Genomic DNA, 24,735 nt, shown 5'->3' with positions numbered 1-24,735 from the left:
TTTCAGCTCTGCCAAGGCTCTGCTGCGCTGCTCTTTGCCCAACCTGCAGCCATTTATTGCTCCTTCAACGGCCACTTCTAAACATTATGGCTTACTTAGAGTTTAGGGAGGCGGCACTTGGGAAATGCGGGGTGTGCTGGTTCAGCCAGGATGTGCATTACTTGTCCCTCATTTCTTTATGGGCTAAAGCAATTTTATCTCTATCCACTTCATGGAGTTAAGTTATAAAGTGGAGATGTAAAGTCACAGTGGGGGAAGAGTAAAACAGGGCTGGGATAAGGATAAGGGAGAGGAGAAGGATTTTGGCCCAGAGCCTGCAGCAGAGCACCTGCAGATCTGCCAGGCTGGGGTCACACCAGCACTGAGCTGGTCCCTGGTCTCAGCCCCCTTTCCACTTATGCCCCAGAGGAGCTGAGTGCAGCCAGGGACACAGAGTGGTGTCAGAGCTGACAGGGGTGTGCTCAGCCCCTGCTTGTTCACCTCAGTGCAGTGTGGTCTCAGACAAAGTCAGACCCTGCAAACCAACAACCACGTGAGATCAACCAGCCCCAAACACAGTGCAGGGACTGGATTCCTCCCCATGCTCCCCAGGGCAGGGCTCCTGTCCTGTAATTCACTGGGATGGGATGTGGAAATGAAAACAAAGAGAGCGTGAACACAACAGCTTACTCGCTGCTCTGCGAGGCCAGTAATCGAAAACTCCTGATGCTAAACAGAAATGAAAATGTTAATGGCAAACACCCAAAGCAAATGTATTCCATATGCAGAGGATCGCCATAGGCTGACAAATACAAATGTTGCCGTAGCTACAGAGGGGAGGAAACGCAGAAACACTGCAGCACAAGAAAGTGGATGCACTCCCTGCCGAGCACAAAGCAGCTCCCGGGCACCTGCTCCCTCTGATCCCCCTGGAACCAGCTCCCTCTGATCCCCTGGAACCAGCTCCCTGTGATCCCCTGGAACCAGCTCCCTCTGATCCCCTGGAACCAACTCCCTCTGATCCCCTGGAACCAGCTCCCTCTGATCCCCTGGAACCAGCTCCCTGTGATCCCCTGGAACCAGCTCCCTCTGATCCCCCTGGAACCAGCTCCCTCTGATTCCCTGGAACCAGCTCCCTTCACTCCCCCCAGCCAGCACCAGCACCAGCACCAGCACCAGCACCAGGTGATTCCTGAGGCACCCAGACCTGCGCTGCCGTTCCCGTTTCCCACCTACACCCCTGATATTTGGGAAGAGGCTGGAACATGGTGAGGGAGCCTGGACCCTCAGCCCACTCAGAGGGGATGAACATTCCCCTCTGACCGGCACCTTCCAGCACAGGAGGGAAAAAACTGCCTGGGAGCCACTTCCACCAGCACAGGAGCTCAAAGCACTGCGCTGCCCCAGGAGTCACACTGTAAATTCATCCTGGAAGAGTTCCTGAGTCAGAATAGGAGGTAGAGGGTAACGACTTAAAAATAATAGGGAGAAACCCAGCAAGAACTCAAAGTGCTTGGTGGGAAGCCCCAGGGAAATTAGCCTAATGCTCAGCAAATGTTGGAGAGCGAGGGGATTGCTCTTCCCCCGGCCCCGCCGCTGCCGCCGGGAGACTCTGCAGCACTTTGTCATTTATGGCTGCAGCTCTTTATGGCTCTGGGGGGTTTCACAGCCGTAGTGGTTCCTCCTCCTATCCATCTTTGCTGTCATGGGCAGGGAGATTGGTGCTTAGGGCACTAACCTGAGTCCTGACAAACCTGGACTCGCTTCAAACCCAGCACTGGGGCAGCTTTGCTGTAAAACCAGAGTAAAACCAGGACTGTAACACCTGGCCAACCCCCAGCTCACCAAGGCCAGGCACATTTATAGCCCCCAAAACCAACCCTTGGGCTCACCCCGCTTTCTGGAGATGCAGGTGAAGCTTTTTGAAACTCCTGGTGGCTTTTCTTTGTTCCCCATTTTTTCTCCAGGCTTGCAGCCTCTCTCCAAAGCAGGCAATGTTCACACTCCTTGGGTTTCACCACAAGCATTCCTTCCAGCTCCATCTGTGAGCCTTAATTAGTGAATTTACTGACAGAAACTTTGTTAATGCAGCATTTAGCCCTGCTGGCAGTGTCTAGGCCCTTCAGAGCCTCCTGTTCAGCGAAACAGCAGTCCCTCTGGGGCCACAGGTCCCCTCTGGGGCTCAGCAAACCTGCCTGGGGTGTTTCCTGCCATTATTTCAACTTCTGGGGGCCCTGAGGCACCAACCCTGCCCTGCCCCCCTCCTCTCTCTGCCTGTTTGCCCACAGAGGCAGGGAAAGCAGGATGCATGGGAGTCCAGGAAATACACTGATGGTGGGGAGCAGCAAAGCAGAGCCTGGCAACACTCTGGCACTCGGTTCATCCCCGCTGGATGCAAACCAGTGCTGTCTGGGGCACTTCACAAAGCCTGGAGATGGGAGCCAACGCTCAGCCCACCAGTGCTCCCACCATCACCCCCTCTCCCATCCTCTCCATCCACTTCTAAAGTGTCCTGCTGTCCCAGCTGGAGCCAGGACCCACCTGCAGTGAGCAGGCACAAGGTCAAGGTCACCCAGCTCTGTGCTGTGACCACATAACCACCCTCTTGCCCAAGCCAGCCAGAACCAGAGGCCAGCTCTCATGGGACAGACCCCCCAAACAGCTCCCACAGAAGGCACAAACCAGGATTTCTGCTGCATCTTCCTTTTCCTTTCGATTTCTTTTCTCCTTCTAGTTGTTTTTTTTTCCTCAAAGACATTAACCAGAAATAAAAGTTAAATGTGAAGTCGAAACAATAAGGCATGGAAATAGCAGAAATAACTTAATTAAGTTTTTAAAGATTTCCATGCTTGAATAAATTAGCCTTCCTGCAAATGTCACAACAGGCACAAAAAATGTGTAATCAATGGAGCACAATGTTACTTTGCTCTTTAGTTAAATGAAAGCTCTGGTAGTGTGTTCTCCCTCTCTTCCTCCACACTCCCCACAGCTTCTTCCCCACACGCTGAGCTGCTCGGGGGGAAAGGGTCCAGAAACTCCAGCATCAGCTTTTCCCTGGACAGGCAACAAGCTGGAGAGGTTTCCTTTGCTCTGCTCCTCTGAAGCATCACAGGGAAAGCACCGACAACGCTTCCATGTGCTGGTGACACAACCAGGAGGGAGGGGACACTCCTAATTTGTCAATTAGACAAAAAATGTCAGAATCAGCAGAAACACAGGGGAATATGCCAAAGCTTCCCAGTGCCACCCAGACCTCTGCCCATCCTGCTGCCCAGAGAGAATGCTGCTCCTGAGGATGGGAATGTGCTGGGGAGGATTTGGGGGACAGCAACCAGAACAGACAGGATATAAGTGGAAGGATTTTGGCTTGCTTATTCCAGTGAAGAAAGATGAGGGGAGACATGCAAACAGTCTTCAGACATTTAAAGGAAGGCTCTGAAAAGGGAGAGAATAAACAGGTTTTCATGTTCGCTATGAGGATGACAAGATAAACATAAACTGCAGCAAGGAGCATTCATGTTCGACATCAGAAACGTATCTGTGATGCCAAGGTGAGGCTTTGAGCAGTGCAGGGAATGTGTGGAATACTGCTGGGGACAGATTGGACTACCAGGAGCAGGTTAGGTGGGACAGTGGAGCCCTGGAGCCAGGGACAGAGCAGCTGATTGCTCACCCTGATGGTTTGCACTATTCCATCTGAGTGCAGCCAGAAGACAGAGGTGGGAGAGCCATTGGCTTTGGGGCACCGGGAACAAGCTGGGAACAGGTTAAACATTTGGTGCTGAACTGATGGATCCAGAGCCTGCCTTGGTTCTTCTGTTATTTTCAGGAATTGCCAGCAATTCTATATCAGGAATTGACCCAGGGCATCCCTGTGTTTAGTTTAGAGTGTCATATGGCTTTAAACAATCAATGCTCTTGACTGCTTCATCCAGGGCAGCTCTGACCCCTGAAGTGCAAGAGAGTGCAAGTCTCCATGGCTTCTCCTTCCTGCATTCCCTCGAGGGCTAGAACTCCGATAGGGACCCAGAGTCAGCTTCCAGTCCCCTTGGATAATGATAAGGGTGAGCAATCGAGCTGCTCTCTGCTCCACCAGGAGCTGAATCCTGGGCTGGGAGCGCTGCTGTCTGCAGTGACACACACTTTATTAGAAAGTGAGTCATTGGAAGGTATTGGAAATTCTTCTAAGACCGTTTTGATTGTCCTCGAGGAATCGGTGGCTGAGGTTGGAATGCCGGGAGGACAAAGGCAGCTGCCAGATAAAAGTAAAGAGAAAAGATTTCTCCTCTTTGAATCATCAGCCAATTAAATTTTCAGCACAATAAAAGTGGAGGGCAAACGGTTGCACTAATGGCTCTCCCCAGCTGATCCCATTACCGGCGCCGCCGTGCTGGGCTGGCAGCACAGGGGCAGCTGAGCTGCCAGGGCTCCCAGGGGCATGCTGGGCACACCCAGGAGGCTGAGGAGCTGCAGAAAGGCCCAGCATGGCTGGGAAGCTGGGCTAGAATGCTGGCAGAGAGCACACATGCCAGGTTATTGATGCCCATCCCTTCACACCTGAAACCTCCTTCAACTACAGCCTGAACTCACCGTCTTTGTGTCTTCTGCGGGGGAAAGGCTGCATGGAAATGTTGCCTTTTCTTCTTTGCCAAAGCCCAAATAATGTTTAATTTGACTGGAAATGTGAATGAGCTCGCACTGGGCTGTAGGAACCTTTGTTTAACTTGAAAGAAGAAACCCTTGTTGGATTGGTTCCCACTTCTGATCAAGAAACACACTTTGGGTTTAAAGACACGTCCCGTGTGCGACCAGTAACACCATCAGCACACAGCAAGGCAAATGTCCTGAGGGCTAGAGAGGATTTAATTTATGGTTCTTGATTCTTTGCTGAGCTTGAAGCTTTGCAGTGACAGAACATTTCTTTCCAACTCTGCCCTTCACCCCCTTCAAGGCTACTGAAACATATATATGATCCAAAGAGGGAAGATGGATCTCCCAAGTCCTCACAGATTGTTTATCAGAAAGACAAAAGCCTGGAAAGCTCTGTGTGTTGGTCGAAGAGAAATTTTCCCTCCCCTTGCAAAATTTGGGATGATTGTTACTAATGACCTCTTTGGATCCGTGCCCAGGATGCAGAGATATCATCTCCCACTCCCAGTAATGAGGTTGCAACTGATCCTGAACAAATGGCAAAGTTATTTAATAATTATTTCAGAAGGTCTGTTCGTGACCTTTCAGCTCGTCAGGGTAAGTAGCGTGAATTTATCACCAGCACCATGAGAAGGGACTTGATTATTCAAGTTGTTTTTCCTGGCAGGAACTTGGTTTTACCCCATTTTCTGAGTCACTTAAGGTATCCACCAACTGGGAGTACAAATACAATTCCTGCCCATGGTGATGGGGTTCTGACTGGGGTTGGGGTTATCCCTGAAAGGGCGTCCAACACAGATTCCCACTGGAGCCAGCACAGATGAGGGGGAAGTGGGTTTATTTCCTCACACATTATCCAAGCAGCTGGCACCCTGCTGGAGCCTGACACAGGACCCTTTAACCCAGCATCCCAACACCCATTCTGCCAGGAATTGCCTCCCAGCAGATGAGGATGGCAGGAGGTTTGTTGCAGAGTGGGAGAAGCCCCATTCCCACTCCCCCAGGGCTTCAGGGGCTGCTGCAGGGTCTCTGGCTTCTCCCTTCAGGGAAAGCTGCCCAAAGCCTCTTACAGCAGTGCCTGGAAGTGCCCCTCGGCTGTCCTGTTTGGATAACCGTTCGCAGGCAGCCTCGCCTTTCATTTCCTTAATCTTAAATTGCATCAAAAAGGCAGAGATTAGAGGTAAAACCTCAATAAAAGACGGAACAAAAGCCTCTGCCCACATTGGATTCTCATACCCAGCTTTGCTGTGGTTTTGTTCTCCTCTTGTCTGACAGGCTGAGTAGCCGAACCTTAAAAAACTGAAAAACCCCCTAAGATTAAAACACTATTTAGAAAAGGCCGTGCCAGTCTGAAATCACCTGTGGTTCATACATTAAACATCAAATATACGTTAACTCTGAGTTATGGTCATGAAAAGCAAATCCTTTAATACCATTTTCTGTGTTCCACGGGCTGGAGCTTAGCATTAGCAGTCCAGGTTTTTCTCAAGCCACTCAGTGGAGTAGGACTTGCCTGCCTGGTGTTATCCCTCTGCCCTCGGAGGTGTTCGAACCTTCCCGCCCTGGGAAGGAGCACGGATGCAGGAGAGCAGAGAGCAAGAACAGAAGCCTTGGCTGGGTGCCCTGACACTGCTGCCAGGTCTCCCAGAGGCTTCCCAGCAGCAGTGGCAGCTGTTGGTGCTTTCTGGCTGCTGAAGAGGATTTCCAGCACCAAGGAGATGATGCTCCTCGCCGCTGTGAGCGAGCAAAACAGTGCCAGAAGGAGAGGAGAGGGGAGGGAGAAGAAATCCCAGCCCCCCCACCCCCTGCACAACACCAGATCTGATGCAGGAGCATCAGTTCCTGGGGCTCTCCAGGACCCTGCAGAGGTGATGGATGTTCCTCACCCATCCCTACGAAAAGCAGACAGAGAGTGTGTCTCTAATTGGATGGGGTGATGGCTGGGAACAATTAGATTTTGAGAGTGTATCAGCTTTATATTACATTTGCAACATCTCCTCACCAGAGACTTGGGTTTATGCTCAGCAGCTCGAGGGAACTGCCTGTTGGGCAACACAGCAAGGAACGACACACCCTCCAACTGTCCTGCCATCCCAGAATAAGCACAGCAAAAGGAGAGCAGAGCAGCCGTGTCAACAAATCAGAGTATAGGTGTGGGTTATCCAGTCAGACATCCTCCTGGGTGATGGTGCTTTCCAGAAAGAAAGTGGGGTCCTAAATGGTACCTGGAAAGGAGAGAGACCAACCCCTGTGCTGAGCAGTTGGAATTACCCTTTAAGGACAGAGGAGCCAGTTCCTGCTTTATTTCCAGCTGCTCCTGAAAGTTGTCAGAACTTGCCCTGCTTTCTTCTTCTGATTATTTTTCTGGTTATTAACATGTAAATAAAGCACCCCAGGAGCGTTACCGGCACACAGAGTCTAATCCTCGGAGATTAATTTATGAGCTCCTGACAAAAGCCCTTCTCACCAGGGCTGCCTCATATTCAACTTTTTATTTTCTCCCACTCTGTAAGTTCTCTGGCTAACCCACAGGGCACTTGGAGGAGCAGAGGACCCGGCAGGGTCACGATTCAGCTGCTCCCTGGCTGCCCCTGTCTTCCAGGGACCCCACATGGTGAGGCGGAGGGCGAGAGCCAGGAATTGCCTGGCAGCATCCCCGTGCCAGCGCCATCCCCTTCCCTCCTCTGCGCGACAATTCAATTATCTCCTTCCCATCCGTTTCACCTTGAAGGCAGCACACGAGCTCCCCGGCACAAGCCGTTTAGGGCTGCCATGGCCACAACAGGACAATTTTATCCTTCATTCAGCAAATCGCTGCTCATACGTTACATTTCATAAGGTCTAAATGACCCGTGGATCTTCCAGTTACATTTTCCTGTCTCCCAGACAAGGCTCTGGCTTTTTTAACCCTCACTTTGGAGCACCCTCGTGTCTCCTCTCCAGGCAGGGACCAGGTTTCTCCCCAGCTCAGCGTTTCTGCCTTTTTGTTTTGTCACCCCGCTCTGCTCCTAATGAGCTGGAAATGATATGACCATTACCTATGCAAATTAAGAGAGCGGATTCAGAGGGTGTTTTTCACCTGGAGAGAGATGCTGCTCCCAAGCCTGGGAGATGATAAATCATGCTGGTGTTTTTATTAAACTGCCACTCTTCGGGGACCTGGCTCTGCACAAACCCCCCGTTGAGCCGCAGCGGCACAATCAACACCTACCTCAGAACGGCCCTGGACAGTCGGGCAGGGAAGAGCCAGATCTACCTCTGGTTTAATTAGGCAAACAAATAAAACGTGATGTCTAAATACCCTCGGCAGCCAGAGCGTCCTGCTCAGAGGCAACTGGTCTCAGCTGACATCCTCCTCCTGCCTTGGTGAAGGACCACGGGATGCTCAGACACACCTGGCACAGCAGGGATGGATGGTGCTGTGCACCGACCTCCCAGCCCTTCCCCAGCTATGGACATTGCCTCGGACACTAATGCTGTTGTCACGTCCCTGCAAGAGCAGAGCTCCCCTGTGCTCCTCCAAACCTCACAGCCCCATCCTGGGGTGTCTGCAGGCCATGCCAGGCACAGAGCACACAGCTGATGCCCAGGCACCAGCCAAGTGCCTTCAGGAGGATTAAATCTCAGCTTTAATGCACCTTCAAGCCTGGATAGGTGGTAGGAATTTATCTCTGATGCACTTATCCTTCCTTTTCTTTTTGTGGGCTTTAATTAAATATCTCTTTGTTTCGTGGCCATGAGCTCTCCTGAGCTTTATCAGCAGTGGTGGGAGATAACTGTCCACAGCCTCACCCGACCTTTCCTCAGCTCAGGAGAAATGGCACTGGGTGGCTTCCTTCTTCTATTCTTTCCTATTATCTTCTGCTTTTCCTGCTCTCTGCTGCATGCCGGGGTTCCAATAGCGGCTGAGGAGTCGCTATCAGAAATATTAAGAAGAGAACCTAAAATATTGCTGGCAGTTTAACGGCCTCAGAAGCAGCAGGGCTCGGCTCTGGCTGGCCCTCGTAAGCTGTCGCCATGAGCAGGAAGGTCAGGCTTTAACGAACTGCTGAGAATTAAACAGAAGAAGAGAAACTGAAAGGTGCCCCGGTGACTTGAACCGAGTTTAAAGCAACTGACCTTTGGAGAGAATGAAACAATTCCACTCCTTAAGTGTTCAAGGGTTGGTTTTTATATCCCCCTTTGCAGCCTGGTGCTTCTGGGATGAAGGGATGTGCTGGCTGGAGCAGAGGCACCGCAGGAACTGGGGCTGGGTGCTGATGCAGATGGACACAAGGCAATGCCCGCTGCACCAGGGCTTCCAGCAGGGTTTCTAGAGCTTTCCTGAAGCTGTGCCTGGGCAAAGGGGCTGGCACAGGGACAGCCTGGCTTTCCCCATAAAGGCACCCTGAGCTGATCCCTTTTCCTGTACCTTTCCAGGCCCAACAACAAATAAATAGGTAAAAATAAGGCTGGTTCCAACAAAGTGGGAGTGAGACCTGCATGGCATCTCTTTATGGGTATTTTGTGTGCTGAGCTTCATCTCCTTCCAGCCCAAGGATCAGCACTTCACATCTCCCCTAGTTGCTGGGGACCCAGACAAACCAGCTCCCTGCCCCATTGGCACAGTCGGTGCCAGCTTGTGCCCAGGGTCCCGGCTCAGGCGAGGGAGGAGGGCAGCTGCAGCTCTGCAAAGTGTGCTAATGGTTCCTCCACTTCCCACAGGCACCCAGGGATAAGGACATTGAGCAAACTTGGTGAAATACAAACTTTCATTGAAACTATTCCTCAGCGTGACACATATCGGCAGCGGCACAGTGAATAAATCCATTTTAATGGAATTATCCATTTCAGTTCCCAACTTAATTGAGCTTTGCTCTGTAACTTAGCACAAGGGTGCCGCTCTTCATTAACCCCATGCAGGCTGTGGAGTGTTCTGCTGCTGCTCACACACATCCAAGGGTTTGCTGGAGAGCCCATACCTATGGAACACGATTTATCAGGGTGTGAGAGCCTGGCTGGCACTGGGAGAAGCCTTTGCATCCAGCGGTGCTGGATATGAAGTTGTGTGGATGCAGAGTCTGTCTGTGGTTTTTGTGGGCCAGAATCATCATTGTTGTTACTGGTGAGGTGTGTTATGAGCAGAGCCCTGGAGACCCAGAGCCCCCCCCGCTGAAAGTAACCCACCAGCGGGGAAAACAGCTCTGCTCTTGGAGCTCCCACCCTGCCTTGACAGCTGGGAACAGCACCCACGTGCTGGCCCTCGGAAGGAGAAGTTGCTCGAGCTGACAAGTTTCTTCCAAGACGGTATCTCTGCTCTCAGGGGCTGCCGAGCCTGTCCAGCTACTTCATAAGTCATCGAGGATGTGTGGTTTAATTAACTCACCCAAAATTTCTCCTTTCTCTCTCCCATTTCTGTTATTAATATTTTTTTTTTCTATCTGATAACAGGGCATAGCTAATTCTTTCTGGCTCTATAATGAACAAGGCTGTGATGAAAGAAAGGTTGGCGGTGCTTCGGGCAGCTTTTCATTATCTGGCTGAACGGGTAACAGCCCTTCATTCCCTGCCTTCCCCCCCTGCACACCCCACCTGCCCTTGGCAGGCACCTGAAGGCTCCTCCTGCCCCTCTCTGCTGTCTGGGGGTGGAAGCAGGGACAAGCTGCTGTTCCCCACAGCACAGACAAGAAGTGAGGATGCAAAGGAATGTTTCCCCCCCCTCAGAGAGGTGACAGCACAGCCAAGGAGCTCTACTGGCACTGCCAAGGCCAGCAAACGGGGTCTGGCACAGCCAATAAATCCAATATTTCCAAGGCTGCACACACACAGCAGCACCTCTGTAAATCAGAACCAACTCGGAGCAAGACTTCCTTGGGGTGTAAATAAATTGCTGTTCTTACAAAATGAATCGGGTGCCTGGAATACTGATCCATCAGCAGGGCGGGCAGGTCAGCTCAGAGCGAGCCACAAGCGAGGCACAGGACAAATCCACACCTGCACGGAGGATCAGCTCTGAGACGGCTCCACAAGCAGATAAACCAGGAGGTTTCATCAGGAGCACGACTTTAACAAAGGACCCTGCACTGAACCCGTCACCGCTGCACATGTGGGGAAACTGAGGCACGGAAAGCTGAGGGGCCCAGCCCTCCCAAACCCATGGCCATGGCAGGTCCAGCCCCCTCCCCAGCCCCCTCCAGCCCCCATCCCAGCAATATATTTGTTTTCCTGCTGTAAGTCCTGAATGGAAATGTCATGAGGACAATCACCATGGTGACATTTCAGCAGCACCACATAGAGCCACGCAGGAAATGAATTTCAAAAATCCCTATTAAAAATGGAAGGGCAAAAACAATTTTCTGGGGGAAATTTGTTCTGAGAGGGTTTATAGACTTTTTTTCTTTTAAAGAAAAAGGTCTCCAGCAAAAAAAAAGTTTGAGTCATGCTGGTTTTTAAGGCTTCATTTCTTCACGAGAGAACAGACCTTTGCCAAGAGGGATTTTCACGTATGTTTTTTGGTGCAGAAACTTAAGTTTGTTGCACCATTTACCAGTTTTTTTTTCTTTTCCCCAGCCCGGCTACTGCTCTGGAGGATGATCCCAGCCGAGGGTTTGTTCTCCAAGCCAGCACAGAGCTTGGCAAGGCCAGGAGAGAGCGGGTGATTATTTCAGTCCCTTGTTCCTCCGACTGGCTGGTGCAGCACAAAAGAATGCTAATGCTCGTGTCTTTATGAAAGCACTCGAGTTCATCAGCTTTGCAAAGAAGAGAAATTAAATCAAGATTTAATTGGGATATGCATGTTTTATTCATGGTACTATCCACAGGAGAAGCCAGACAGCTGAAGGTAAAGAGGAGGTGGGGGGGGAAATCTTTTGAAAAATTGTTTCTCTCTGATTAAATAGAGATAGTTTCCCACTTCAAAGGGAGGGCTCCTTTAATGTATTTTAAATGCTCCAATGTGCCATTCTGATGCAGCAGCCTGGCAAGGACAGCACGGACCCCTCATCCCCCTCCTCTGCACAGCCTGTGGAAGGTTCACACTGCCCTGGGAGTGCCTCTCCCAGCAGATTTTAGGGCTTCCAGGGTGACCCCAAGGTTTCAGCTACTGCTTGATCTTGTCCTCCTGCTTGTCCCCCAGACCCATCACAGGTACAATGGTCCCACTGGCTGCTCAGGGGAACCCACATCAGACTGGGCTGCAGGGCACAAGGTGTTGGGAAATGTGGGGACTGGCAGCTTCTGGAAGGCAGCAAAGGATGAAAAATCCAGCTTGAGTCTTCACATCCACCTTTGCAAGTTTGGTGCCCAGGAAATGAAGTGTTTCTGCCTCTTCTGTGGCCACAGCAAGAAGGGAGGATGAATTTCTGAGAAAAGGCTTTCCTGTATTTTACTTTACAGATTTTCATGCCTCTTCATTTGCAGAGCAATGACAGGTTCCAGCTCAGAAACAGCTGATGCAAAAGGCCATGTAGCACCTGTAGGAATGTTTCCAGCCAGCTTTGGAGCCCAGCATGTCCAGCCAGCAGCCTGAAAAGCAGTTTGTGTTGTTGATCCTCCTTGGGGGAAGCTGCAGACACTGTGAGAACAGCTCTATGTTTCTTGTTGCACTCCTTATAATCAGAGGAGAGGAGAGGCAAAGCCAGCAGCTGGACAGGGAGTGGATGAGGGATGAGACTGTGCAGGTTTCCAGCCTCTGCTCAAAGCCTTTCCCTCTCCTGCCTTTCCCAGTGCCTTGGTACCACTCCTTCATGTCATGGGAGAGCTGTGCCTCTCCCCAGGGATGCTGCAGGCATCCAGCAGACCAGGCAGGAACGGGCCAACAGGCAGGGATGCCACTGGAGCAAGGAGTGGGAAGTTGAGGGATGCAGTGGAGGCAAGAGGCCAAGGGAGGGTGAGCAACACGAGCCACAAAAGCAAGGATTTAAGGACACAGGGAACTTCTGGTTTGCTTTTCAGATTGAAATGTGTATGCCAGGCACTGAAAGACCGTGGTTGTAAGGGAGGAGGGGATCTGGCAGCAGAGCTCGTATGGCTCCTGGTGGGAATTTTTCTATAAAGGACCGATTGTTTGGTGACAGCGCATGACAAAAATACAATAGGAAAAGTGCAGGAGAGGGAAAAAAAAAAAAAGGGAAGAAAAGAAAATCTTCTCTGTAAGTTGTGCCCTTCAGAAGCAGCCCCTGTCGCGTTCGGTGCCTGGCGGAGGCGCCGCTGCCTTGGGAGCCTCAGGTCTTTGTTAAGAAAAGGACACAAAGAGAAACACGAGTTCTCCCGAAGGCTCATTATTCAAACTGCTCCAGGCCCGGCCTCGCAAGTGCCGGTGACTTTGGAAGATGAACAATCTTATCTCCTGGGTGAAAAGGACCATTTGTTGTTTGCTGTCCGGGAGAGAAAGCTCACAAAAGGAAACTTGGAGAATATCTGAGCCAAACTTGCCGGCAGATGTGCTGAGGAGGGAGCGGTGCCAGTGGCCAGCGAGGGGATTCCTTGGACAGGCACAACCCACCTCCCTGCCAGGGCGAGATGGGAGCACATGGACCACAGGGTCCCCCTGCATGGATGGCCAGAGGAGGAAAGGAAAGCTGAGGAGAGCTCAGGCTGAGCATCCTCCCACACCCCCAGGAGCCAGAGCCCAGGCAGTGCTGGCAGCAGCCCTGCCCCGCTGTCCTGGGGATCTGCAGGCAAGTGTTGGCCTTTGTCACTTATTTATTTTGGACACTGCAGTGCCAGCTCCCTGCTCAGCAGGGCATGGAGAGGCTGGGCTCTGTGGAAGCTGGAAGTCTGGGGAGAGAAGGCTCCTGGGCAGAGGAGAGACTCGTCACAGGCACCGATCCCATCCAGAGAGGCTTCCCACCCCTCTCCCCACTCCTGAGCAATCTCTTAATGATAAAAGTCCCCACGGTTTATAATTACCAGTTTGACAAGTTCATGAGTTGTCTGTTAATTATTATAATTAGCTCTGGCTGGGTGAGAATGCAGCAGTTCAACAACAATATTAACAATGGGAGAACTATTATCGAGAATTAACTACAGCGAGCAACAAGGAAGGATTCCTCCTGCTCCTCTCTTCTCATCTTAGCTCCAAACTGCCCTGGAGAGTTCAAACCAGTGGTTCTGTCTAAAAGAACAGGAAGGGGAACCCAAACTCTTCCTGGGCTGCCCAAAATAGGGTCAAGATTTGGGCCAGCAGAGGAAATCATGTGGTAAGGCAGCTGTGGATCACCAGAAGATACACGGTGGCGGCAGAAGGGCAGGCAGGAGCAACATCCTGACAGAGCAACGTGAGAATCAGGGCCCAGGAATCTCTCCAAGCCCACTCTGTTTCACACAATGAAGCTGTAAAAGCCTGTGATTAAATTCCTGCCCAAGCCTTTCCTCCCGGGAACGTGCGGCACGAGGCGCAGGCCTGAGCAAATATTAGAAAAGTCTCACTTTTGGGCACCCCTAATTTGCTGAGGATGAATGGATTGACTTCTTAAACGCTGCGTGATCCCAAACAGGCCAACGCAGCTCAGCTTTCCTCCTCATTTCCAGTTCAAATGCATACAAAATGTTTATCTGGAATGCAAGAGAGCTCCGAGAGCCAAGCTGTGCAAATAATTAGACATCTGACGCACCTTCACACCCAAAATGGGAGGCTGGAGGTGGTTTTGGTTGGCTATTTATTTTTTTAATTTATTTAATCCCACCTTTGCAGAGCAGAAGCAATGACTGAGAAAGCTGGGGGTCAGTGCCACCAGGAGAAAAAGGCTTTTGATGGGTGGGAAAGGGACCTTTCCGTGGGGGATGGCAGAGCCAGTCCAGCCTGGGAAGCACCAACAGCCCTCGAGCTGTAATGAGGCTCAGCCACCCCAGAAACCTCCTGGGGCTCTGCCATAGCTTCTGTCACACCAGGAAAGGACCAGGGCCTGGACCTGGTGACATTCAGGGACCATAAAATAAACCCAAACCTTCCGTGGGCCCAGTTACCTCCTCAAAGCCAGGGAAGCTCCGTGTTTCTTTCTTCTACAGGGAAACTAAATTTGCTTTTCAGACAAGAGCTTTTGCACACCAAGGCTGCTCGGGAGAAACACTCCATTTCAAATCCACACCATCTCAAACACAGACACAGCTATTTATTTTTTTAAACTGTAAACAGGTTTTGAAGAAGAGATCAAAATCTGAGGGAAACATTTTGAAGCCGTTGGGATGAAGCACTTTGCTGTACATGATAGGAATTTCCTGGGAGTAATTTCTATTTGAGGAATTCACATTTGCTTTTACATCCCAAAAGCAGAATGGGGGGAGGAGAAGGGGGGAAAGGTTGAAGCCACAAAGAGTTTGATGGGGCAGCACAAGCATTTCCCACCTACGTGGGGTAAGGGAACTGGGATGGGAAGGGCTGGGGCTGTGTCAGGTCTCACAGCCTTCCCTGGTCAACCACTGGGCATTCCACACCTTCTCCCTGTTTTCCTGCCAGCATCTGTGATGTGCTCATGGCATTCCCCAGGGATTATGTCCCTGCAAGCATCTCGACCCCGCTGACAGAGCGGAGGAAAGGGCTGGGATGAACCAGAATATATTTGAAAGTGGAAACACGGAGGTGCCAAGGGGAGACAGAGCACAGCAGGTTCTGTTCCCACATGGCAAGGACCCATTCCCTTCCCAGGGAATTATTAGAGGTTTTGCACTAGGGAACAAATCATTTTAAGCAAAGGAATCCCTTTGGCTTTGTCCTTGCAGACAGATGAGTGGTGCAGGAGCATCGGTGCTGGGTTCCTCCCCTCCCTCAGCCTTCTGGGAAGCTCCTTTGAACACTTACAACATCAGAGCACAGGGCCTGATTTGTTAGACAAGCCAGACTTTATTATTTTTTTAAAGGGGGATATTATCTCCTGCCTCCGAAAGGAAGGGGAAGAGGAGAAAGCCACTGATATGGAGGGGGGGAGAGAGAGACACAGAACCTCATTATTAAACAAAATAAATAAAATATACTAACAGAAAATGTGCCTTGGCTTTATTACTATATTCTGTCCTCTAAATATTTCATTTCCAACTGATGCCCAAGCCAAATGGAAAATTTCAAGCAAAACTGCACTACTTAGAATATGCTTAATTATTGATTCAGCCAGGAGGGGAAAAGAAGAAGAAAACCAAAGGGTAAGAAAAGGCTCTGAGCTGACTTCTTTTTAACCCCTGCAGCTTCCCAGCCCCTCTCCCAGGGGAAGGGAGCTGCCTGTGGCCGAGTTCTTCCTCTCGAAGGAGGGAGAGGAGGGAGGATGGGAAGAGATTTGTAGCTTACATCTCTCTGCAAGGGTCTGTAGCTTAACCTCTCCCTGAGGGTCTGACAGCTGAGCAGCACAACCACCTCCAGCCCTGGATTTCTGTGTCCCCTTCCAATGGACCAGCAGGGCTCCCCGGCCCTGGCACAGCACACACACACTGCAAACCCGAGGGGACAGCACAGAGGGGAACAGTCCTCGTCACGGTCAGACACCAACTCATCTCAGTATGCCAAAGTTCTGCAATCCCAGTGGAAATCCCTCCCAGAAGGACCTGCCAGCCCATGATCCCACTGTGCTGTCCCCATCAGTGAGAGGTGCAGGACCAGGAGTGACTCACCCTGCCTGTCCTGTCCCCCAAGAGCAGCAGCAGCAGCAGCAGAACACCCTGCACAGGGGCTGGGAAGTTCTCCAGGAGAACCCAAACGGCGCTACCTTTTATAGGGAGGAAAAGAAAAGCCGGGAGTGTGTTTGCAGATGGGCTCCAGGGACCCAATTTTCTTCCCCTGCTGGGATAAGTCCAAACCAGCCATTTTGAAGCCATGGGAATTGCACTGGGAAAACAGCGGGGGAGAGAGGACTGGCTGTGGCTGAGCACAGAGCTGCAGGGCGGGGAGGGATGGTCCCCCTGGGGTGGTCACACCAGGACGTGGGATCATCAGCCCCCCAGCTCAGGGCTGGTGGTGTGTGGCAACCCCCAAACTTAGGGCAGAAATTGCAGGTCCGAGTTAGCTCTGGGGGTCCCTCTGGCAGGTCTCAGTGAAAGAAGAAAACATTTTGGTCATTGCTTTTCCCTGGCTTTTCCCTCCCTATATTTACCTAGAAGTGCTTTTTAATCAGAGTGGGCTATTTTTGGTGAAAATCTTGTGGCCATGAATGAAAGCTAAAAATGTGGCCTTGGAGACGCAGCCAGAAGTTGTTTGCAGCTCACAGCAAAATCTAATTCACAAGAAAACAACAATTCAGAGTCTCGTTCCTTCCGTGCCTGTCGATGCCACTGACTGTACCTATCTTCCACCTCCTACTCTGGGAAACCATCCGCCTTCCCATACCCCAAACCTTCTCTGTGAGACACAGGTATTTTAGAGGCACAGGTTTAACCCTGAAATTATTCTGAGCTGGAGTTTTCCTGCCACCTTCTCCCTCAAGCCTGTCCCCCTACTCTTGGGGATCCTTGTGACCCCCCTTATCCCTGCTCTCCCTGGAGGCTGAGTGCTGCAGAAGGGCTCCCAGCACCCCAAAGAGACCACAGAAAGGGGAACCAGCACTGGGGGGTCCCACCTGGGGGGCTGGGGAGCATCGTGATATCCAGGGGATGCCCAACCCACGGCCCTGCAGCTGAGGGGGGGCATAGCCTGCCACAAAGTGAGCCACACACTCAATTAGGAATTTCACTGAAATTTCAAATTACGGCCCTTTTTTTTTTTTTTTTTTTTTTTTTTAAGTGACAGAATTATGCCACGTTACAGAGGAAGTGACAGGTAATTTGGGACACTGAGGATTTCTCGGGCTCTCTAGTTAATGGGGAGTTTAGCACCAATTCCTCTGTAATTTGCACTTCTGAGAAACGGCATTATTATAAAGTCAGAAATCTCAGGCACTTTCAACTCCGGGATCTGCCAGACTGACGATGACCAGGAACTGAGGAGGCCTGAGTCCACAGGTGACCCATTTCAATATCTGAGGCTGGGTGGCTTCCAAAAACGGCCCCTCCAACGGCGGAGCCGAAAATTGGAGGTGACATTCAGAAGTCTCTGAAAATTATAACCCTGACTTCCTCCTTGAAAAGCTTATCTGAATCCTGGCTTATCCTTTGATGAGGTTACTGAAAAAGCATTCTGCTCGGAGTACTTGAAAGATAACAGGCAATATATGTGAGCCGGTGCTCTCCTCCCGGGGGGGAAACGCTATCGAACTCTGGGAGCATGGGACACTAATTAAATGGCCTGAATCACACTGGACATCCAGGGCCTGGGTGGCTCAGTTTAACTCCTTCCCAACCTTGCACACCTGGAGCATGATCCTCGTTTTGGGCTCTGTGAGGACATTCCCCCGTGGTCTGGTGTGCTCCCACATATCCTGCTCTGCCAGGATGCTCCTCCTCTACCTCTTTTCTGCTGAGCCTGTAGCCCAAAAAAGAAGGGAAAAAGAACAAAAGCTTTTTAATGGCATAATTTGTTTTAAAATGAGCTGCCTCTTCCTGCTGCCCCAGCCCCCAAACACCAGTAATTGTTGGTTGGTTCCCTGCCATCTCCCCGCCAGCGCCTTCAGCCTCTCAGGCGCTGCTGCTTGAGATTAGCAGGAAGTGTTTGGAGTCCCTCACATCAAAGGGATGGAAAACTGGAAATTTAACAGAATGTATTATGCAGGTGAGAGAAAAAAAGGGAAGTTCTGTTAAAAAGGATGGCTCATTTCTCCCTGGTCTGGGACAGGGTGTGAGGCAGTTGGGGAAAAGCCCAAATTTAAACAGGTAGAAGGCCAAAAAGCCAAGAAATGGGAAGAGGAGGGAGAAGTGCCCAAGCTCCTCACAGGCAGGGAGCAGAGCTCGCCCTGGGATGGGGTGGGAAGCCTGGAGTGGCTGGTGGCAAGTGTGTGGTGCCCCTCTGAGAGCAGCTCCACATCCCATGTCGGGTCCTGCTGTGTCAATAAAGATGGCAGGGGGAGAGGAGAGATGAGAGAGGTGGAGGGGGAGATGAAGCAGTGGAATTGAAGGTTAGGAAGGTGTTTTTCCAATTGCCTGTGGCACGCTCCTGTGGTTCACACGCACCTGCCCACTTGCCCTGGCCTCACCCCGCAGCAGGGGCTGTGCTGGGGCCATTCTGGCCTCTTGCACTCGCTGCCAGGGCAGCAAAGCCCAGCAGTGCCGGGGGGAAGCATCCAGAGGGCCCTTCCTTGGAAATGCTGAGCGCTATTTCCACAGCCCTTAAACAGAATAATTCATTAGTCAGCTCAGAACAATCAATACCGCCGCCGACAATTTATACACCGGCTCTGTTTACCCAGCAGACCCTCTTTGATAATATTATTTATGATTCCAAATAACTCCATCGGTGTTCAATAGAGCTGGGAGGTACCTGGGGGACCGGGGCACAATCAAATTATGAAGACATATGGTTTACTCAGCGCTGGAAATGTTCAACTGCATTTCATTGCTGTTAGTCCTGCTGCAGCACCTTCCCAAGCAGTTATACGGCCTCCCCCTCGGCTGCTGAACGGGAAGAGGCTCTCGCTCCAACGACGGAGAGAGTGGCTGGAGAGGGAATTTGATTGTGCCTGTTGCTGCCTGCACGGAGCTGACGGACGTGCCAAGCAGCTCAGTGCATCCCAGGTCACCGCAGCAATTAAACCCCGGCATTCCGGGGGCTGCTGGGGCGGGCAGGGAGAGGCAGAGGCAGGGGCAGCTCCCGCCCGGGGAGGCTGCCCGAGTGATGTGTGTGTGGCACGGCGCTCTCGGCAGCTCCTGGCTGGATTTATGGTCGATGCATGGACTGTGTACTTTTTAATAAAGCGCCTCTGATATACCCGCGGAGCGGCCAAACGCTGAGTCATTATTATCGACGGAACATCGCCCGAGCTCCGTGCGGAGCCTCCTCGGGGCTTTGGGGGGGTGTAAAGCCAACACCGATGCTGAATTGCTCTATAAACTCCAGTCCTCCCTGCAGAGAAGCAATAATTAATCAGACGATGCATGATATGTAACAAATTAAAAAGATAAAATTTCCCAACAAAAATGATGGGACCGGGGGAGGCGCGGGCTGTGCATCCCATTTCCCTCGATCCATCGGAACACGACTTCCAGGGCCGGATCCTGCCAGCCAGCTCTGCAGCCCCCAGCGTGTGTTCCAGCACCCCACTCACCTGGCTGCCTTTGGCAGAGGAAAGTCAACACTTTCTGCTTGTGAACGTGTCCTGGAATCTCCTCCCAGCGACAATCCTGCTCGTTCCTGGTTTGTGAATAGAGGAGGCTATGAAATGAAGTGATAACAGTTATCACTGTGGAAACATAATTTCGGAGAAAATCCCACCAGACTAATAATTAAAACAGAAACTGAAGACTCTGACAACCCTGGATTTTTTTCTTGGGTTTCAGCTACTTCTGCTACGTGATTCCCTGTAGAAAAATCAGCATCTTCCTTCCACAGCAAATCTAGACACTTCAGGACCTGTTTCTGTTCCCCTTGCAGTGGAATGGAGAAGTGAACAGTGACATTTCCTATGGAACAGAAAGAAAAAACATTTTCAACTCAGAAACATCAGGGGTTTCACTTCCATCGCCCCACGCAGGCTGTGGCGTGGATGAAGTCCTGGTTTCTGGTGGGAATGTGTGGCTGGGGAAGCTCCTGTACTTGGGCAGGACAAATGGGTTGCTGCAGAACTCTCCCTCCAGCTCCTGAGACAGAAACATCAGGGATCAGGAGCATCACTGCCCTCTGGCAGTGGAAAGTCATTCCCCCTTGTCCTGTCACTCCATGCTCTTACCCAAAGTCCCTCTCCAGCTCCCTTGGAGTCCCTTTAGGCACTGGAAGGGGCTCTAAGGTCTCCCCAGAGTCTTTTCTTCTCCTGGTGAACCCCCCCAGCTCTCCCAGCCTGGCTCCAGAGCAGAGGGGCTCCAGCCCTCGGAGCATCTTTGTGGTAGCAGGTCCACATCTGTCTTCCACTGGGGACTCCAGAGATGGATGCAGTGCTCCAGGTGAGGTCTCACCTGAGCAGAGCAGAGTAGTTTACATGTTCCTGGAGTCACCCTTTGTGCCTTAACTCCAGTAAGACATGCACATCTCCCTTCCACAGTCACCAGGCTGCCCTTCAGTGCTGTGCAGACTCGCTCTAAGGAGGCTTTTAGGCTGTGCACATCACGCTGTTTCTGTAGCCTTAAAGGAGGTGTTTGGATTTCTATATTTAGTTGTCCTCACTTCCTTTCCTCCTTGACATTTATGAATTTTAGATGTCTTTCACGCTGGGCCTCTCAAGGGCGTCCTGGAGAGACGCATGGTGGCCCCTGCACAGCATCTTGTGGTCCCAGAGGGACGTGGCTCCAGCCCGTCTGCTGGCCCAGCCAGGGGATGCTCAGGAACCACGGGCACTGCTGTGATGCTCTCCAGCCTTTATCAGGCATGTGGGGCTGCTGCTGACTCCACCGCTGCCGGAGGGAGGGAAGGGGAGGGAGAGGTGTCTGGGAACGCTGGAAAAAAACAAGATTACAAGGGATCAGGGAGATGCTGTTAAAGGACGTGGCAACTTACAGATGAAACAGCAACGGCTGCCTTGAGCTGAAGGCCAGTTTGACAGTGGGCTCGTGCAGGAGCCTGTCAGAGATTTAGCCTGGCTGAAGTGTGGGTGGGATGGGAGACCCGTCAGACCCCTCCAGCGCTGGTTGGGATGAGGTCCCACTCCCATCCTCCTCACCAAGGCCAGCTTCAGCAGTACGCTGGGTAACGTGCTCCTCGTGGCTCCTGCCTCACATCCAGGCCTCCTCCAGCAGCACTGAGCCTGCCCGAGTGGTGGATAAACATTAGTTTCACAGCTCACAAAGCAGAACTGCCGGCTACTGCCAGCCCAGACGTAATGAGCTCCTCCCGGGACCCCTGGGAGCGCTTAGAGTGGGCTCTTCTTTACCCAAGCTGCCAGTCAAGCCGGTGCCAGGGGGGAAGCAGCGCCGTTAATCTCTCTCCCACCATCCCAGCCATAGCTGAAATCCCTTCGAGCATGTAACAGTTTTATTTTAATGTGCCGTCCCACTGGCACGGGGCCGGGAGCAGCGGGGGCTGCCCACACTCCAGCTCCCAGCTGCTCCCACCGCATGCCCGGCCGGGGGAGCTCTGATTTGGGGGGGCTGCGAGGTGAGGATGAGCCAACAGGATGGAACAAACGACGAGGGAAAAGCTTTCGCATGTTTTACTTTTCACTCAGACTGGTGTTGTCACCTCCTCGGGTACCCTTTAATTAAGAACAGATTGTTTGTCAGTGGAGAGAGACTCGTTTAGCACCCGCAAGAGGAGCGGGGAAGTTTGATCAGCAGCCGGGCACCGGCACCAGGGACGTGTCCCAGCGCGTCACGCTTTCGCCGTGACACTAAATCACTTGTCAGGAGCTTTTCCCAACAGCCACAGCCAACCAGCTAATGAAGGTGACGTCATGTGGATGTTCAGGAGCGCTCTGATGGATGGCCATGGCTGCTGCCGCCTCCCTGACACCCTGGGTAACACAACACTCACACCTATGCCTGCTCCCCTCTTCCAGCCCCAAAGAAACCCACAGGGAACCCAAGATGGGATGCTGTGTTCAAGCCAGGTGAGCTGGGACAGGTCTGCTTGCACCCAGAGGTGCAGCCACTTCCCTGGGCTCCTCCTGGGAGACCCAGCTGGGGAAGAGCCATCAGCAGGAATGCTGTGTCCTGTGATGCCATGAGGAGGATTCTGCAGAAACCAGGAGAGAGCTGCCCCTTCCCCAGGGCAGACCCCATGGGGGCACAGGGCACCTGTCAGCAGGGGCAGCTTCCCCAAGCCCCTCTGCTCATCCCCCCATCTGCACAGGGACACCAAGGGCCAGAAGTGGACAGCACAACATCCCCTTCCGAGAAACACCGGCTCCCAGAGGACGGATGAAGAGAATTGCAGGCAGGATTCATCAATCTCTGCTAGACAGAGCTCTTCCCAGAAAAGGCTGGACACAGGAGATGGAAAATGGGGAAAGAGCCCCAGTCAGGTCCTGTCCAAAACACCAAGGGACTGATTGCCAAACTCTCGATACACCCCTGCTTCCCATCCTCCACCTCAGCGGGGCTGCAAAGGTGCAAGTGGCCTCTAATCAGCAGGGACGGGCAGGGAGCCAGCACAGACTTTTCCACCCCAAACCTCCGTGGAGACAGACACCTGTATCTCTCCTCTCTGCTGGGCTGTTTATAGCAGCCGTAATTACACCCTCTCAATCTATGTATAAATAACTGGAATTCCGGGTAAAATGTCGGGTTGCTTGATTTACATCCCCAGCGAGCCGATAAGGTTGCAACAAGGATAAATCACGGCAGAAGTGCACACTCAGAAGATCTCAGAGGAAGAGAGAGAAACTTCTGCCACCCCCCGCCTCGCTCTGCCATTACTCATGCTTGTTTGTAAAGTGGCCAGGATAGTTTTGGCATTAAACAAACATTGTGTGATTGCCCAAGTATTCCATCATTGTCCTAAGTGCCCACGGAGGGTTGCGGGAAGAAGGCACTTGTTTTTCCTGCCTGCTTCTGTTTCCAGGCCGCCAAGGACGGAGCTGTAAGGGAGGCTGGGGAATGGAGGGTGCTGCCCAGAGTCCCCCTCTGATCACCCTGCAGCCCCCAGCCTCTCCTCCCCGGGCTGGAATTTTCAGAGGCAGCCATGCAGGACCCACTGAGAGGTGGGGAAGGGGCTTCAGCTCCGCCAAAACCTCAGCCCTGTGGCCTTAACTGCAGCGGCTGCATTTTCACCCAGCCGGCAGCGTGACAGGGCGTGCGATGGGAGATGGACGAGCCCTTCCTGGATGTTTTTCAAGTGGAGATTAACCACTGAGTAGGTTCTTTTTATTTAAGACGCCATATGTCTCTTCCCTCTAAATATCTCTTCCATCAGACACCGCTGTGATTCCCACTCTGCCTCCCAACCCTGCCTTTGAGACTCTATTGCAAACACTTCATAAAACCGTGTTAGATTGGAGATGGGAAATGCTTTGAAGCTCCTTCTCTCTGCTCCCTGTGGACGTCGGCCCGGACGCCTGCGCAGCTGCTCCGTCCTCACCGCAGCACGTCCGGAGGCGTGAGGGGCTGGGGAGGTGGGCAGTGCTCCCGGGTCCAGGGCACGGTGCCCGTTTGACTCCCGTGACTCATTGGATTACGCTGCAAATTCCCTTCTCCGCCTGCGAAATGGGGATAGCAGCGTTATCCTCTTCCCCTGCTGTGAGCTCCAATATATCAAGGATTGGGAGGCACTTAGTGCTATGTAAATGGGAGACGTATCAGCTGTGCCTCAGATAAATGAATTTCACTTAGATTGATGGGTGTGAAGCACTTCCAAAATTAGGCCTATTCTTCTTAAATCAAACAGTTTCCCCAAGCCAGTTCAGCTCCATTGATGTAGAGGAAGTCATCAAGCTGCGATTCATCACCAAACTCAATCACAGACCTTCAACACGCTGACCCACCACGAGCTTCCTCCTCTTGGCAGAGGGAGAGGAGCTTGGCCAGGCACAGGAGGAGCAGGACCCTTCCCCGTGCACAGGACATCCACAGCTTGGGCTGCAAACACATGTGCTTGTTCTGATGCTTGCACCAAACTGTCTTTATGCCATTAAATGCTCTATAACATACAGACACATCACAAACCTCGTTTCATTCAGCTTGTGAGGAGTAAATCCCTCTCATGCGTAGGAGCATCATCACCAAACTGCAGCTTGCTGAGTAATGCTGTAGTAAACCCTAGCAAGGTGTTTGCAGCAGCTTCTCCTTCGCCTGCCTGACAGGGTTGCCACCCATCCCGACCCCCGGGAATGCCACAGGAGAGCAGGGCTCCTCACTGGGGCTGCCAGTTCTCCTCTTCCCTCAGCCAAAGCCAAGCACCTCCTGCCTGCAAGGATCTGTCTGGTGTTTGTGCACGGAGCAGCTCAGCTCCCTCCAACTTTTTAACTGCAGATAATCAACAAAGCTGGGCAAATAATTTAGCGAGTATAATTTATTCTGTGAATTTTGATTCTTTGCCCACAAGCAGTTTGTGCTGCTCACCGAGGTATTGGTGCTCTGAAATTATGCAGGGGAGCTGCTGCCTTGGCCTGGAGCTGGCTGGGCCGGCTGGCAGCGGGCGCAGCACCCCGAGCATGGCAGTGCTGGCCGGGGGCTTGCCCTCCACCGGGTGCC

This window comes from Empidonax traillii, unplaced genomic scaffold, assembly GCF_003031625.1.
Source record: "Empidonax traillii isolate 1590-97213 ecotype Southwest subspecies unplaced genomic scaffold, ASM303162v1 scaffold87:size1256882, whole genome shotgun sequence".
In the NCBI taxonomy this organism is placed as follows: Eukaryota; Metazoa; Chordata; class Aves; order Passeriformes; family Tyrannidae; genus Empidonax; species Empidonax traillii.
This window is presented reverse-complemented; position numbering follows the sequence as displayed.